Raw genomic sequence first — 15030 nt, 5'->3', positions numbered from 1 at the left:
CTGATAAAGCTATGATCAGAGTCCATGGAAACTGGCTGCCTGGAAGTACCTGAAAGATGGACTTGTCATTTGACTGGAATGCAATCATTTGTGATTCAGAAAGGCCCATGACTTCCCTTACTTAATAATTTTATCTAGACCTAGTTCAAGATAAGACTGAAAAAGATTAGATTTCTCCTTAGGAACATCAAGTAATCTCTCTGACTAAATTAGAATTCTTCAGAACTTATTTGTTTTTCTGTATATTTTCTGTATATTCTGTATATTTGTTCAATCATTCATTCATTCAACCAATATATAATGAGCATATATTATGTGTGAGTGGATGTAGCAGAATTAGGCAACATTCCTGCCTTTCAAGAGGTTGTAGTTTACTTGAAATAATAAAACTGAAAAAAGTAATAGGTAAGACATTGCACATCAGGTGGCAATAAATGTTGTGGAGGAAAATAGAGCAGAAGGGCCTAGGATTATTGTGATTTTAAGTGGTCTTAGAAAGTCCATGGAAAGAGCAGAGTGAGGAGGGGAGATGGCAGAATGTGAGTGAGGGTCACAGCTAGTGTTAGTTGGCCAATAAGAGTGTCACTTCTATTCTCCAGATGATATTGGAAGGAATTCTTTGGAGGGTTTTCAATGGGGTTTGACATGATCCAATTTACATGAAAAAGAAGCATTATGAAATTGGGTTGGGAAGATTATGCAGAGAAATAAAGATGAGAACATGGAGACAAACTAAAGGTTATTACAGAAATTCATGGAGTGAGACAATGGCTTGGAACAGAATGGTAAAGTAGCATTTCTCAAACATTTTGTCTGTAGTACATGCTTCTATCCCTCAGAATTGTTAAGGGCTTCAAAAATTTTGTGGCTATCTGTCAATATTTGCCACATTAGGAATAAAAAATGTTTTCATTTAATTCATCGAAAATGATAATAAACCTACAGCATTAGCATATTATTATGAAAATTGGATTTCCCAAAGAAAAAATAATTAGTGAGGAGAGTGGCACTGCTTTACATTTTTACAAATCTAGTTAATGTTTGGCTTGCTAGAAGACAGTTGAGTTCTTGTATATGCTATTACATTCAGCCTGTTGTAACATGTTGCTTGGGTTGAAGTCTATGAGGAAAATCTTCCTTACAGAGATGTTCTTGGAAAATGTAGGAATTTTCAGATCATAATAGCTATTCTGTAATAATTTACCCCAAATTACATGTATAATTCTACAAGGTTAGTTGAACATAGAATTCAAAACTGTATCAATAAACTTTCTTGTGCTCTGTTATACTAAAATACGTAAGTCTGTATTATATACTACTTAGTCTCCACTGTGAATACATCTTCATCTATGACTAATTTGATAACATCATGAAGTTGTCATTTGTAAAATGTTGTTATACTGAGTTATGCAGATTTTTCTAAATGTTGACATGATTTATTATACAAAATTAAAAAGTCACATTCACTAATATCATCCCCAATCTCATCAAGTTTTTTTCAAGTATTAGGAAGCTGTCAAGCCCACAATGGTAGTTATGAGTCTTCTGAAATTCTAATTTTCCCTTGAAATGTTGAATTTTTACGATTAGTGCTAATTTCTGTGTTTTGTTTTTCTTGAAGTGACGTGTTAACTTTGCTCTTTTTGCAATAAGGTTTCTGTTCAAATACTCGATGTGAACCTTGTCTATCAGTTGTTCATTTAAGTAAAAATGGTGTTCCATGGAAAAAGGTGTAGTTGAATTTGCAATAGAATTGCTCAAGTATATTTCAGCATTGGGTGAAGTGTTTTATGAGTAGTTCCCATTTTATCACCTAGAATATTATAAAGGCATGGACTCACTGACTGCTATTTATTTATTTATTTATTTTTTCAATTTTTAAACAGAGTAGTATTTATTTTCAGTTAGAACATAATGCCATCATTTATCTTTAATTTTAAATATTTTTAAATTACATATGACAGCAGAATGCATTATAATTCTTATTACACACATAGAGCACAATTTTTCATTTCTCTGGTTTTATAGAAATTATATTTACATGAATTCAGTTCTTTATACATGTACTTTATATAACAATATAAATCATATTCCACCATCATTTCTAACCCCATGATCCCTCCCTTCACCTCCCAACCCCCAAAAGGTCATTTTGATACACACTGATGTATGCTATGAAGTTATAGAAAAGAGTATATACCTTATAATAATATGAACAGATAAAGTTTTGTAACTAATACATAGCATAATAATAATAATAATAATAATAATAAACTTGCCATTTAGACATTAATAAATTATACATCTGGCACTACTGACATCTTTTCCAAAAAAAGGGGGGGGGGTTATTTGTGGGGGAAAATGGTATTCTATGCTTTCTTAATATCAAGAATAAATTATTTTCAGAAATAATATATATTTCTTTTTTTCTGACTGATATTTAATGAAAAAAAAATGTCAATACTATTTTGTTAAAATGTTCTTAAGAGAAACCACCTGTTCTCCCTCAATTCCCTCCCTGACATCAGGGTAGGGCAGTGAGGAATACAAGTCCACAAGGTATCTGCTATGATTTGAATATCTCCCTTCCAAAATTCAGATGTTGTTAGTGTGATGGTAAAAAGAGCTGGGACCTTTCAGAGATGATAGGTCATGAGGTCTCCTCCCTTGTGAATGGGATTAGGTGTCTTATGAAGTAGTGTCTGTGTGTGTGTGTGTGTGTGTGTGTGTTTTTGAGAGAGAGAGAGAGAGACAATTTTTTAATATTTATTTTTTAGTTTTTGGCGGACACAACATCTTTGTATGTGGTGCTGAGGATCGAACCCGGGCCACACGCATTCCAGGCAAGCGCGCTACCGCTTGAGCCACATCCCCAGCCCCATGAAGTAGTGTTAATTTGCTTGCCCTTCCACCTTCTGTTATGTGCGGATACAGCACACTTCCCTTTTGGAGGATGCAGCAATGTGGCACCATCTTGGAAGCTGAAAAACAGATCTTACCAGATAACCAACCAAATGTGTCAGAAACTTGACCTTGGACTTCCTAGCCTTCAGAACTGTGAGAAAATTAATTCCTGTTCTTTATAAATTACTCAATCCCAGTTCTTTTGTTATAGTAACAAAAAACTGGCAAAGGACTAAGATGGCGCCATCCCACCATGGTTGCCTTAATATGTGCTGGGACACAATAGTTTTTATCCATCATGCCTTTTTTATATTTTTAAAATTTTATTTAACCATCACTGCAAATATCAATGGAGTTAAAAGGTCAAATAGTGTTTGAGTTCTGAAATTGTTTTTATTTCCCTTGAAGTGACAGACTTCTTTTGCTGGAATTCCCCTTTAGTAAATGTCTTGTGATCCCTGGATAAGATCTTGGGGACTCCAGCAGTTCATGGACCACAAGGCTAGAACCACTGCAGTAGGAAGTGAAGATCATCAGCTTTTGATACCTTTTGAAGGATTTGTTGGTGTTCTAGACAGGGGTATGAGAATATAGAGGAGTCAAAGATAATTCCATGGTTGACGGCCTGAACAAATGGTGAACGGCGTGAAGCTGCAGAAGGAACTGGGTAAGGGGACTTCAGGCACAGAAAATAACAAATTAGGTATTGAGCTGTCTCTGTGTCTCCCTGTCTCCCTCCCTCCCTTCTTTGCTTGCTTGCTTCCTTTTTTGGTTTGGTAAATTTAGAGTAGCAAAGGATTTAAGTATCTGAGGTATCTGATGGTTTACATAGACATTTCTGTAAGTGAACCTAAACTGGCCATTTTCACAGCTAATGTGACTTTCTTGGTCCTCTTTTTTACCAGGGCCAGGGGTGAGGGTGGGGCAGGTACTGGAGATTGAACTCTGGGGCACTCAACCACTGAGCCACATCCCCAGCCCTATTGTGTGTTTTATTTAGAGATAGGATCGCAGCGAGTTGCTTAGCACTTTGCCATTGCTGAGGCTGGCTTTGAACTTGGGATCCTCCTGCCTCAGCCTCCCGAGCCACTGGGATTACAGGCGTGTGCCACTGTGCCTGGCTTGATCCTCTTTTAAAAAGCTTTTATTTGTGAAATTCTTTGCTTAGGACTGTAGAACAATGATTCCTAATGTCAGTATTTGGGTCAAAGAGCCTTTTGAAAATCTAACATTAGATACCAACCCTTAGTGTACTCTAATGTAATTCTGTAGCCTCAGACTGCACAGGTTTAAGGGAATGGCTCCCCAAAGACTGTCTTTACTTCAGATGCCAGTCACAAGCTTGGGGGTCCACAGGCTACCTGCATTTCTGTCCACCTAGCTACCAATCTGGTTATTCCCACGACTCACTCAGGTTGGATAGTTCACTAGAACAATTCATAGAATTCAGGAAAACATTTTACTTACAATTTTTGTTTTTAAATAGAAGATAAAATTGAGGATCAACTAAATGAAGATACATGAAGGTAGAGTTTCAGTTTCTGTTGTCCTCTCCCCAGGGAATCAGGATGCCTGACCCCAGCCTCCCAGCCCCCATCAATGTAACAATGTATACATCAGTCAGAAATCTCACCTGGTTCTTGGGGTCCGTAGTGTTTATTGGGGTTTGATTATACAGGCTGATTGACTGAATCACCGGTTGTGTTTTTCAACACATTTTTCTCTCTTCTCTCCTCCCAGAGGTCAGGAGCTCAAAGGGTGGTGTTGGTCTTTCTGGTGGCTCACCCCCATCCTGGGTCATGTCATTAGCAGCAACACAAGTGTGTTACCAGGGAGTCTATAAATAACAAAGACACTCCTTTCACTTGAGAGATTCCAAGGGATTTAGAAGCTCCAGGCCCAGAAATCAGGATAAAAGACCAGACAAATTATTCAGCAGCAACCCTGGCAACTTTTGCTTAAAATGTCAAGTGAATGGATACCTAGCAAAGTCCAGGTTAAAATCCCCTGTTATAGAATCAAAGACTGGCCTTCTCATGTGTGAAATGGAGTCCTGTACCCTCTTCAGCCTAAAACTTACAAGCAAATGAACAGATTGCAAGCTTGAGATCCAAGGGCAGCATGTAGAGAGCCATAGGAATGCTTTAACTAATACAGTCAAGGATAATAACATAAAATTTAACAGTTTTTATGCTGTGATAGATAGGTGAATGAAAAGCATTAAATTGCAGGACAAAGCTGTTGGAGAGAGCAGAAGTTTTTAGGAATTCTGGTCTGCCTATGTATTGAGGGCTGCAGAGGTTCTGCTCATGTAGCTTAGAGTTAGGTGCTTTAAGCAGGTTTCAGTGTGAAATTGAAAGAACTTCAACAATCCAGGTAAGCAGATCCCCAGCACAATAGGTGAGGCTTTCTTCACGCAAGGCTCTCAGCAAATTTTTGTTGATTTATTGCAGCAGGGATATTTTTGGTAAATGAAATGAAAAACTATTCTTTCCAGTGGCCTGGTCATGTGCATTAGACAAAAGATTGCACTTGACTGGAGGAGACCTTCCTTTGAAGTAATTTGTTTATGAGGTTATAAGTAACTACTGTGTTCCTGAAGTTTATGGGTCTGTGGCCCAATTAAAAAACCAAACCAAACAAACAAAACTATGGGGTTAACTCAGTGGGCCTAGTCAAATTCTGGGCAAACTAATTACATTCCTTCTAGCTTAAATTCCATTCATTTTCACAAACTCCTCTAAGGTAGGCATTCTTTGTACTTTATTACTTTTTTATTTGACATCTTGGAAAATAGATGCTACACATATAAGGGAGAAAATGGAAGTTATTTATGATGATCAGGTAATTGATGTAAAGTAGTTTTAATTTTGCTTTCATTACACAAATAAGGAGCTTATTTCTCTATTTTACTTTCTCAAGAAATGGACTTGTTCTGCCTGAAAGAACAAGATAATTTCTTTAAAAATGTAAGGAGAAAATTTCAGATATTATACTATTAAAGCAAGGGTGTCAGTGTAACACAGGGTTCAATTCAAGAGGGTGAACTGTGCCATTGTGTCATGGGATAAGCACTTAGTTGGGTTTATGTTAAGCTGATGTTGGAAAGTTACACGAGAGCTAGCTCAGCTCTCAGTATTTGCTGTATCAATCAGTATTTTAATCATTCTACAAAAGTAAGAGGAGTCCTTTGAAGAGAATCACAGGGTGCCTCCTGTATCTATCATCTTAGGAGAAATAAAGACATTCATGTTCTGAGATAAATGTGATTATTCGCTCATTCTGGTTTTCCAGAAAGACATTGGGTGAGTATGTTGTGGTGTGTGTGTGTGTCTGTGTATGTGGTGTGGTGCGTGGTATGTGTGGTGTGTGTATGTACAGTGTGTGTATTTGGTGTGTGCATGTAGGTGTGTGTCTGTGATGTCTGGGTATGGTGTGTGTGGTGTGTGGTTGTGTGTGGGGGGATGTGTAGTGTGTGTAATGTCTGTGGTATGGTGTATGTATGTGTGTGCTGTGTATGGTGTGTGTGGTGTTAGTGTGTGTGGTATAATTCTGTATATGGGGTATGTGGTATGTGTAATGTGTGTATAAGGTGTGTGTGTGGGTGTGTTTGTGGTATAGTGTGTGTGTTGTATGGTGTAATTCTGTGTGGTTCTGTATGTGGAGTATATGTGTGTGGTGTGTAGTAGTGTGGTGTGTGTGGGTGTGTGTGTCTGTGATGTGTGTAGTATGGTGTGTGTGAGGAGGAGCATGGGGTCTGGTGTGTGTGTAGGGATGTGTGGTGTGTGTGATTTCTGTGGTTAAGGTGTGTATATGTGTGTGTATGGTGTGTAGTGTATGTGTGGTATAATTCTGTGTGGTTGTGGGTATGGGGATGTGTGGTTGTGTGGTGTGTGTAGTATATGTGTGATGGCTGCGATATGTGTGTGTGGTGTGTGTGTGTGTGGTTGTGTGTGGTGTGTGGCGGGGGTATGTGTGATGTATATAGTATGGTGTTTGTATGGTTTTGTGTGTGGTGTGGCATGTGTGATGTCTGTGGTATGTTATGTGTATGTGTGTATATGGTGTAATTCTGTGTGGTTGTGTGGGAGGGTATGTGGTTTTGTGGTGTGTGTGGGGGGTGTGTAGTGTGTGTGTGATGGCTGTGATGTTTGTGTGGTGTGTGTATGTGATTGTAGTGTATGTGGGGTGTGGTATATGGTGTGTATGTGTGTGTGTGTATGTGTGTGGTTGTATATAGTGTATGTGGGGGTGTGGTATCTGGTTGTGTGTGTGTGTGTGGTGGAGGTGTGTATGATGTCTGTAGTATGGTATGTGTAAATGGTTTTGTGTGGTGTGTGGTGTGTGTGCGTATAAGTCCCTTTTATGATGGCACCTGCCACCCCTCTGACCTCACTCCCTTCCCATCTACTAGTGTCCCTGGCCTTTTAGCCAAAGATCCCTTATTCCTTTGACGCCGGGCTTGCAGTGGAGGATCGGGTTGCTGCAGAGTGTTTTTCAGAGGGCGTGGACATATATGCATGTGATGCTTCCATCCTGATTCAGTTATTTGATCAGAACAATAAGTTACATGCCAGTGTGGGAGTAGACTCACATTTGTCCAACAAGAAATGCACGGTGAATATATATATTTTTTAATGAATAAGCATTTGTTTAGACTTTTTCCCCTGCTTGTTTACTGAACAAGGAAAGAAAAAATAAGTGGCCTTGCTGCCTTGGCCTCCTGTGTACCTGCAGACTTTAATGGGAGAGCAGTTGTGAGTTAGCACCTGTTAGCCATGGTGCAGCACAGCCTGCTGCTCTTGTAAAAAAGAATCAATTGAAAGGGAAATATTATTTTAGAAGAATTATTTTTCACTTCTCGTGATACCAATCAGTATGGTTCTGGGAAGGATAGTGATATGGCAGAATTATTTTTCAATTATTTGAGATATAAATTTAATAACTGTTTTAGTCATCTATTTTCTTAAGCAGAAAAGGAATGCTTAGCTGAAAATAATTTATGAAGCCCCTCTTCACTTGTTGTTACTCATTATATTGCACCTAAATTTTAAGCTTTCAAGGGCAAGGATAAGAATATATAAAAGTGTAAGATAAAAAAATATATTTATTCTCACAATTAGTTACCATTAGATACTTAATTAATTGATGAAATAAATGACTCTTGAAAACAGGTCTTTCAGATTAAATGAAGGAATGTTGAATGTTGAATGTGTAGTTATTAGAGAGAGAATATTTTTTGTGTGTGTGTTAACAGATTTTACTTGGTTCATTTAAATCACGTTGTCTCCTCTGAACACCCTTAAATTAGAGACTTGTTCTAGATTCAGGGCATGCAAGGAAATTTAGTTTCCAGATTTTTTTTTGAAACAGTGTTCTGAGGTTTACATTATTAAATTCAATAATAGCATCTTCTATGACTTTAATATTTTCAAAATTAACATGGAAATTATTATTTAAATCTTGCCTTTTCAAAATAGAATTTGAGGACCTGTATGTGCATGTGTAAGCAGCCTCTATAATGAGCCTGGTGACCTTCTACCTTTTAGTATCATGCCCTTGAGCAATTATTTCACTTTGAATGTGGACTGAACTTATTGAGTTCTTCTAATGAATACTTTACAGCATGATGGGATTTCACTGCTGAGATTAGTTTATACAAAGACTCTGGCTTATTTCTTGGGTGCATTTTCTAGCTCTCTCTTGTATCACTCACTCTGAAGGAAGCCTGTTGTCAATTATGTTGAAAGCCCATGTGAGTTTGGAAGTGTATTTCCTGAGGTCTGGGGATAACTGTGTGAATGAGCGTGGACAAAAGTCCTTCCCTGTTGAATCTTAAGATGATAGCGTCTTTGCTCAACACTTGATTGAGTCAGAATCAACCACTTAAGCTATTCTCAGATTCCTGACCCTCAGAAACCATAAGATAATAAATATTTATTTTTTAGCTGCCATATTTGGAGTAATTCATTACATGGCAACAGATAACCCAATATTGTGCATATCAAGCCCAGATCAGTTAAACAAAGTTCATTAATCCATCCTTCATTTGGTGTATCTTCCCTAAGCATCGGTCATTGCATTGACAGCAGAATTATAAACTAAAATTATTTTTCTAATACACTGTATATATTGGATTCCTAATAAACCACTTATCAATGATACCACTTGTGATACATTAACATTTAAATTCTGGAATTCATGATGATTTACAAGTGGTATATTCTCAATATTCACCTCAAAATGACTTTCGCTTTATTTGAGCCATCTGATTCAATGAATATTTCTTAAGCTATCCTGAGGATGCTTCAGGGAACAAAACAGAGACAAATTCTTGCTCCCTTGGAGTTTGTATTCCACCTGAAGGAGAAAGTAGAAAAACATGTGCTGTCTGTTGTTGCAATAATGTTGCAGAGCAAATCACTCCAAACCTAAGAGCGTAAAACAACCACTTCTGATTTGTCAATATCTAAGGGTTCACAAAGCTGGTTTGGTCCTTCTCACTTGGGAGCGTTCCTTAGTCTGAGTCTAAGCTGGGCTGAGCTTGTTTTAATGGCAAAGACAGTGGGGAGAAGCAAGAGAGAGTGGAAGTACACAATGCCTCTTGACACTTCACCTTGACACTGACTCACTGTTGCTTCTTGGGCAAACAAGACCCAAGGCCATCCTGGGTTCAAGGGTAGGGGAACAGATATCTCCTGTTGATGGGAGAAGCTTCAAATTAGTTTGCAAGAGGTGCAGATGCATGTAGGGCAATAATTAGAGTCATAAATGCAAATTAATCTAATACACAAAACTAGCAAAATACATAATGTCGAATATGTAGGAAAACAAGGCAGAGAATAGGGGGAGGAGTGGAGGTGGGTGACATTTGGGTACATTCCTAAAGAAGATAAGTCTGCAAACTGGGGTGTATAAGAGGCACAAATTTTGTAGGCAGAGCAAGTCAAAAGCTGTGTGGCTGACAGGTTTGAGTAAGAGCAAGACCAAGAGTGTGGGCTTGGAGTAGGCTGAATGAGAAGGTACTCATGGTAAAGCCTCGAAGGCCATTGGAAGAACATTGGAGAGTCTTGAGAAAAGGAATGCCTAAGGTGCTTGGGGCTGTTTGAAGAATAGGGTATGGGGTGGGGCGGGTACCCCAGTGATAGAGCACTTTCCCAGGACATGCAAGGCCCACGGTTCTAGGTTCTATCCCCAACATTGAAAAGGAGGGGGGGAGGGGCAGGGACACTAGGAGGTGAGCGAGTGGAAGACTTCTGTAATAACCCAAAGGACAGATAATGATGATGTGAGCAGAGTGGGGTCCATGGAGGTGGTGAGAAATAGTCACTGGTAATATTTTGATGGTAGAACTCATGACTCAGTCACTCAGTCATCCAGGTATTATATTTAGAAGTAAATGTAATATGTATAAAAATAAGCTAGTTAATTACTTTCAGAAAAGTCAATGTAGAGATCTACAATATCAAGTTCTGAAAACAATTTTTTTTCTATTGTTTGATGCAGTAGCTAAATGTACTTCAATCCACATTAAACATTTTCATTTATCTCTCAAAGCGAACATGAAACACTGGATTCATTGATAAATCACCTTTACCTCATGTGGTAAATTTGAAGTAAACAATGTGTATCATGTTCAAACACAAAGCAAACATTTGCTTTTATGCATGTTATAAATAACAAAGGCTTAAAAATAAATGTTATTTTTATCCTTAATATGATGATGATCTCTTAAAATTAATTATTTACAGCTTAGCTGAGATATAATGGGTGATAAATTGTGCAGATTTAAATTACACAATTTGATGTTTTGACATATATATATATATATATATATATATATATATATATATATATATAAAACCATAAACCATACGCACAATTAAGACAGTAATCTTATCTATCTCCTCCAAGGTTTCTTTACATTCTTTTGCTATCATGAGTAGAATAATTGTGTGTGTGTGTGTGTGTGAGACATAAAAATGGAAAGACTTGAAGAAAACTGATTATCTTTTCCTGGGGAGGTAGGTTATAGGTCAGAGAAGACTTCACAGAGAAAGTTCTAAAGAATAACTAGATTTTTTTTCGGCACTGCTGGGGATTGGAAGAATGAACACTCGGAATTTTTAACAATGGAAAAAAAAAAGCAATGAATGGCATTAAGGTAAGATAGAAGAAAATGCGACAAGACCTAGAGGCAAAAAATAGCATGTCACATTGCAAGAGATTAAGAAATGCACCTCTGCTACCTATTCACTGTGTATTTTTCAAGAAGCTACTTACTATTTCAGAGCCTCACTTCTTTTGGCTATAAAGCAGAAATGATTATATCTACCCTGTGGTACTATTAGGGGGATTAGATGAGATAAAGTATATGACCCTTGATCTCTTGTGTAATTGATGCCCAATAGATGGTCACTACCACAGATGTTATTACAACTATTTCTACTACTACCACAATTCCTCTTAGTATTTCTAGAATATAAAGCAGACAAAAGGAAGCAAAAGGAGTTCAAATTGGAAGAGTAGGTAAGATCCAGGACAACAATGCATTGGATACAATGCTAAAGAGATAATGCTCGAGACTGTGGCTTCTGAGAAATTAGTTCTTATGAAATTTTATCAGAGGATTAGTATGTTCTGAAATCAGGTATTCAGAGCCTTGTCCCTGACACTAGTATGTTGGGGATGACTGGAAGATGGTGGGGAAGGGTAAGTAATCCTTAAATATATTAGATGTCAGACAAGAGTCAGCTAACAATTTAGGACCTGCTAAAGAAAATGTGCAAGTTAGATAGTTACAAGTTGAGCAAGTAGCAGGCAAAACACATATGCTAGGCATGGTGGTGCACAACTGTAATCCCAGGAACTCGGGAGGCAGAGGCAGAAGGATCACAAGTTGGAGGCCAGCCTGGGCAATTAGCAAGTCCCTGTCACAGAATGAAAGTAGAGCAGTGGTGGAGCACCCCTGGGTTCAATCCCCAGTACTAAAACCAAATACCGCCCCCCCCCCCAAGTCAACCAAACAAAAATAAAACCTAACAAATATATATACAAAGAGAAGTAGGTAGAATTTCAGTGTTGACTCACATTTAATGTGATTCTGACTTGCCCCATGAACTCTTCTCAATGGAGTGGGATCAGTTATTCCTGTTAGATTTCTGCCTCTTCCACCAACTGTCCCCAGTTCAAAAAGATACCTTGTCCTCTGTTTTATTGAATGTTTGGCCACTTCTAATTGTAAAGTTACACTTAATCAGGGATGCTGGATTCACACTGAGAAATTGACTGGCTAATTACTCTCCTGGGAAAGTGGCCTTTAGATTAATCATTATAAATAATGGAAAACCAGATAGAACTTAGCTCTCATTTCCAAGCTGATCTTGAAACAAGGAACAGGAAGCAGTATTATTTTTATAGTTTTAGAGTCCCTCAATTTCTAGACACTGCAGCTGTGTCCTCATTGTATTTTATAGTCAGGAAAACCCCCTCCCCTCAGCAGTTCCTCTGATTTTAAATTTATAACTATGTCCAGGGTACTTCACCCGTAAGCCAAATAGAAATAAAAATAGAGGAGATAGACCCATCTGTTGGAATGATTTTTTAACTGCAGAAAACATTTTCCTTTCTTTAAAAGCAAAGCTGTAAAATCTGTATAAATTTCATTCCGTAAACCATGAAACTCTAATTTTTCCACTTCTCTAGTCATTTTGAGTAAATGATTTTTGCATATGTGAGATGTCAAAAATCAACAAAATGGTTCAAGGGAGTGTGAGAGATTGATTTTCAACTACATGAAAGGCTTCTAAGTGATAGCAAAAAGATTCTTCAGGTAAATTAGAACCAAAAAGAATCCTATGTTGCTTGGTACTCAAGGATCTGTTTCTTCAGTTAATGCTTTTTTTCTTTTCTTTTCTTTTTTCTGCTTTATAAGTGAGTTTCAACATTTGATCTCGTTGTTTTTAATTAACTGTGAATTTTCTTTAATTTAAAAATTAACCTCCTTCCCTGAAACTTGTTAAAAGGTCAGTGTTAGCTTTGTGTCACTGTGACCAAAATGCCTGACAAGGAAACAACTTAGAGGAGGAAACGTTTATCTTGGCTTTTGTTTCCAGAGGTCTAGTCCATGGTTGGCTAAGTACATTGCTCTGGGCCCGTGGTGAATCAGCACATCATGGCAGAAAGAGGTTGTTCTATTTATAGTGACAACCAAGCAAAGAGAAAGGGAGAGGGTATCTCAGGGAAGATGCACCCTTCCTGGGCATGCCCCCTGTGACCCACCTCCTCCAGCCACAACCCAACTGCTAGTTAATCCATTCATACTAGGATGGACTCATTAGGTTACAGCTCTCACAATCTAATCATTTCACCTCTGAGTATTCTTGCATTAACACAGGAACAGTTGGGTGACATCCCATATCCAAACCATAGCAAGGTCTCATTCAGAAATACTGTTAGGGCTCTATATTTATTTATTTTGCAGTTCTGGGGATAAGACCCAGGGTCTCACACAAGCAAGGCAAGGACTCTATCACTGAGCTACATCCCCAGCACTATAGGGTTATTTAAATGGCCCTTATAAAGCCTCATTATTTAAGGAAACATTTCCTTATCTTGAAGAGTAATTGTTTTGCTTAATATTTTGACTGTGGTTCTATCAAATCCCCTCTTTATTCTGCCTGTGTAGAATAAACCTCAGAGGCAGGACTGCTTTTTATTATACAGGGAGTATGACCTCTGATTTCTCCTGTGACACATCCAAGGGTAAACCACACAGAGCGGTTGCCACTAGCACAGTTGGAAGTCCTCTGATTGAAAGACACACACGTATATTTTGGGAAATGAGAGTTCTTACCACAAAGTACCACATAAAGGCAACCCTTCCACTTTCCCTAAGCCAATAAAGGTAAACACAATGAAACATAAGTGCTCTTCAGATAATGTCTTACACCACCACATAATCATTCCCCGTCAGCCTCAGGGATGAACAGGAAGGCTGAGAAACATGTTCCATGCCATCGTCACCCTATGTGCACACTTGTGCCATTAATGGAGGCAGATATGAAAGTGCCACTTTTTAATGCAACTGTCATCACCCCTTCCGAGCATTTTAGACCTCATGGTATGTCTTACAAAGCAAAAGGATCTGGCATAAAGACAGGAAGTTCAAGTCCACGGAGAGACTAGTGTAGCACTAGTCATCTATGGAGATGACTTTACTGCACTCAGAACCTTACACAGTAGCTTCCACTCCTTTTCCTGTTCTCTGGTTTCTTTGTTCTTTCACCTACGCATTCCTTCAATACATAGTGCCTTAACTGCTTGGAAGGCCAGCCTGAATCAGTGGAATTCAAAACCATCTGAGGAGGCTTGGTTTCTTCTCTTCCAAGAGAGCAAAAAAAGATGATTGAGTCGGGAATAGTTGAGTTGGCATCATGAATTGAACTTGAAAAACTTTACTAAACACTTGCTTTAAAAACAGAGAGAGCCCACTGTGGTTTTATAAAGATTTGATTATGTGTGCAGTTTGAATGCAAATTCAAATCCTTTCTTACTGGAACTCAGGAACTGACACGAGGATGGAATTTAATATGGCAAACGTTGGGGAAAAGACCTGCCAAACCCCAACTCAGCATTGATTCTTTCCAAAACTGCAGATAAGAGGAAATTTATCTTTAGCTCCTCCCAAGTGCTTATCTGTGTCCTTCCCTTCTTATATGATGAATTCTTCTAGGTTCTTATACTGACCTATGTAACAGGTTGACTTTTCTTAGGAAAGAGTTCAAGTCTGTTGATGTTAGTTATTTTTCGTTTGGTATGAATTGAGGACTATATATGAGCTTTTCTAGGACTGCTTCTATTTGAACTACAATTTAGAAACAAGACCATCTTTTTAAAAAATTCATTTTTTATTCGAATTTGTTTTATACGACAACAGAATGCATTACAATTCATATTACACATATAGAGCACAATTTTTCATATCTCTGTTTGTATACAAAGTATATTCACACCATTCATGTCTTCATATGTGTACTTAGGGTAATGATGTCCATCTCATTCCACCATCTTTTCAAGACCATTTTTTGTTTAAGAAAATTCAAGAATAAATGACTGTATAGGGAG

The 15030-nt window shown here is 38.0% G+C and overlaps 1 long non-coding RNA gene across 1 annotated transcript; it reads right to left on the bottom strand.

The window, feature by feature from the left end:
* Nucleotides 1-3041: 3041 nt before the first annotated feature.
* Nucleotides 3042-12174, bottom strand: LOC124099076 (uncharacterized). Its single transcript, XR_006853819.2, has 3 exons — nt 11995-12174; nt 4538-4741; nt 3042-3474 (listed from the first exon to the last, which is right to left on the bottom strand). It is a non-coding gene; the product is annotated as an uncharacterized LOC124099076 (long non-coding RNA).
* Nucleotides 12175-15030: the final 2856 nt, after the last annotated feature.

Source organism: Marmota monax, unplaced genomic scaffold (assembly GCF_021218885.2).
Source record: "Marmota monax isolate L192 unplaced genomic scaffold, Marmota_monax_Labrador192_F-V1.1 WCK01_AAM20220418_F8-fsc00011, whole genome shotgun sequence".
Taxonomy (NCBI): Eukaryota; Metazoa; Chordata; class Mammalia; order Rodentia; family Sciuridae; genus Marmota; species Marmota monax.
The sequence above is the reverse complement of the archived record's forward strand: the minus strand, read 5'-3'. Positions and strand labels throughout refer to the sequence as shown.